We start from the raw sequence: 2,991 nt of genomic DNA on the forward strand, positions 1-2,991 counted from the left end.
GGCAGGGAAGTTGGTCTACATGATCATCTTCTGAGAAACTGAATTATGGGGACTTTGGTGTGAGATGGATGACAGGGGTAAGAGAATGAGGTGCAGTGAGTAAACTGCATAGAAGCTGGAGAGCTGGAAATGCAGGCATTGTATGAGTAACTGACTTTGAATCACAAATGCCTTAGGCATCTGTAGCTTCCACAGAAGGGACCTTTCTGAAGTTGTAAGGGGATGTTCTCAGGGGAGAGGGTCAATGTCAAGACTGACTGTCTGTCTGCCTACCCCCATTCTTCTCTGGAGTCCTCCAGTCTCCTGGATTTTGGTAAGGACCATAGAAAGCAGATAGAGTCCTGGGTACTGCAGGCTTTCCCACATCCCTGTTCAGTCCACAGTTGCCCTGGAAACCTCTTGTTGTTTGTGTCCTGGTGTTCCCTGGCCTGGATGTCTGGGGATCTAGGGGGAGGGAAGTGTGGAGAAGCTAGGATGTGTGATTGTCCTCACCTGTAGTGAACTGTAAATAGATTTGGGGATTTTGGAGAAATGTGTCCTTTAGAGAAACCACATTGTTTGCACTTCCTCCCCTTTCCTTCTCAGCCCCCAGGAGCACCATCAGATCTTCACCACTCCTGCTGTCACACCATGGTGTGCTAATGGGGGCAATCGGGGTACCAGGACCCCTCGACCCTTTCAGTAGGTAAGTGAATTCAACTTCGTTACCTGAGATCAGCAAAAGTGATTCCTCTCCATCATTGATGCCCATTCATCTTGCCTTTTAACCTCTGTTCTAGACTTAACTCCTGTATTAAATCCCCAATACTCCTTACTCCCTCCTTGCCACTGAGGCAACTGCCCATGCCCAAAATAGGGTTCTATTCTGAGAAACTATTTAATAAATACTATTTTTAATAACCAAGCAGGTGGTGCTCTTGAAGCCAGTGGATTTGCCCGGTCCCCAAATCTTCCTCACCTATTCCCCATCCATCCTCATTCTTCCCAGATATCACACCTGCCTGACATCCAAATAATTCCATCAACTTTGATTCTCTTTTAGTTCACACATTTCAAACACTCAGTTCCACTTGTCTTGCCTTCCCAATGACCCTTTTCTATCCCCGCCTCCAAGTTGAATTACTTCTTTCCTCAGTGATTTCAAATGTGCCTATAGTTCCACTAATTTAAAAAAACAAACAAACTGGTCCACCACCCCAGCTTTATATTATTTTCATAACCTTCTGCAGTCTCCATACCAGGCTGTGCCTGGGTTGGGGTGAGATGACCAAGGTAAGATATATTTTTACTAGATGTTAATCTCTTTACAGCAGATTCCCAGTGCATTTCCCGGCCTTGAGGACCATCCCTCTGCCATTGGGACCACTGAGATGGAGCTGTGGGCTCTACTGCTACAAAGGGAAGGTGTTGGCTTTGTGTGTGTGTGTGTGTGTGAGTGGAGGGGGTAAGGGTTAGTGGGTTTGGGGGGCAAGAGCAGTGAGGAAGAGAAGGCCACTGTGGACACAGAGCTGCTTCTGGAAGTGGGGGCTGGGCCTCTGTGCATGGAACTTGTTCTATTTGACTTGACTGTGGGTCTGAGAAGACCTAGGGCCCTTAATTCTATAGATGGGTCTAATCTCTGGGTGCTCACAGTCCTGTCTCCAGAGTCACTCTGTACAGCATTGGTCTCCCATCAGGGGACTCTTCTGTGTCACACAGTTGGTTTTGGGGAAGAGAGGAGGGAGATGCTTTGTGAGGAGAGAGAGAGAGGGAAGGTCTTTGTCCACTTGATCTTCAGGGAAACTGAATTATGGGGAATTGAGTTTGAGATGAATGTCAGGGGTGAGACAGCAGGAAGAGAAATGAATGTTGCTTAGGGGCTGGAGAGCTGAAAATGCAGGCATTGTACTAGAAAATGACTTTCCAATGTGCAGAAGTGTTGGTTATACTTAATTCAGAAATACCAGCCTTACAGGTGTGATATCGAGGGTAGAGAAGGGTGCAGTGCAAGAATAGGGTAGAGCATAGTGAAGAGTTCTTTGGAACTGCTTTTTTACTTCCACGCAAGGGACCTTTTGTATGTCTGGAAGGAGTTGCTTCCGGAGGTGGAGATGAGTATCTAGATTAATAGTGTGTGTGTCTCCACCCTATTTTTCTCGGGTGTATTGTAGCCTTCTGAGGTTTTGGTTGTTTTTTTTTTGTTTTTTTTGGTGGGGAACATAGAAAGTAGATTAAAGTCCTGGTCACAGCAGGCTTTCCCACACCCCTGTCCAGTCAGTAGTTGCCCTGGAGAGCTGTTGCTGCTTTTTGTCCAGGCCTTCTTTGACTTGGGTGTGTGGAGATGCAGGGGAAGTGAAAAGTGAAGAAGCCAGGCTCTCTCTGTGGGTGTCTCATTTTTAATTTTTTTTTTTGGTACAATAGGTTAAGTTGGGGGTGTTGGAAGAATGTGTCCTTAAGAGAAAATGCATTGTATGCAATTGCTCCCCTTTGCTTCTTAGCCCCAGGACCAACATCAGATCTTCTTCATTACTACTCTTGAGCCACTGAGTGCTGCTGGGGACAATCTGGCATCTTGGACCACCTCGACCATCTCACAGAAGGAGAGAATGAAATCAACTTTTTCTCCTGCGCTCAGCAACTGTGGTTGCCCTCCCTCATTGACACCCAGGGTTCTTGCCTTCACTCTCTGTTCTAGACTGAACTCCTGCCTTTAACACCCAGTGTTCCCTATTACCTCCTTGCCCCCTGAAGCAAATGCCACTGCTCAAAACAGACTTTTGTATAAGTTTTTAATAAATCCTATTGTTAATATCCAAGAGTCCTGTGCCTCTGAAGGCATTGGATTTACCTTGTCCCCAAATGTTCCTCACCTATTCCAAATCCATCCTCATTCTTATTCCTCATCCCCATTCCACATCCCCGATTAGACTATAAGCCCATCAATGGGCATGGATTGTCTATCTGTTGCCAAATTGTACATTCTAAGTGCTTAGAGTGCTCTGCACATAAGTG

General features: G+C 46.2%; 1 long non-coding RNA gene across 1 annotated transcript; it reads left to right on the forward strand.

The window, feature by feature from the left end:
- Positions 1-424: 424 nt before the first annotated feature.
- LOC114814310 lies at positions 425-2,781 on the forward strand. Its single transcript, XR_003762084.2, has 3 exons — positions 425-685; positions 1,311-1,404; positions 2,478-2,781. It is a non-coding gene; the product is annotated as an uncharacterized LOC114814310 (long non-coding RNA).
- The last annotated feature ends 210 nt before the right edge of the window (positions 2,782-2,991 follow it).

Source organism: Ornithorhynchus anatinus, chromosome 1 (assembly GCF_004115215.2).
Source record: "Ornithorhynchus anatinus isolate Pmale09 chromosome 1, mOrnAna1.pri.v4, whole genome shotgun sequence".
NCBI classification, from domain to species: domain Eukaryota; kingdom Metazoa; phylum Chordata; class Mammalia; order Monotremata; family Ornithorhynchidae; genus Ornithorhynchus; species Ornithorhynchus anatinus.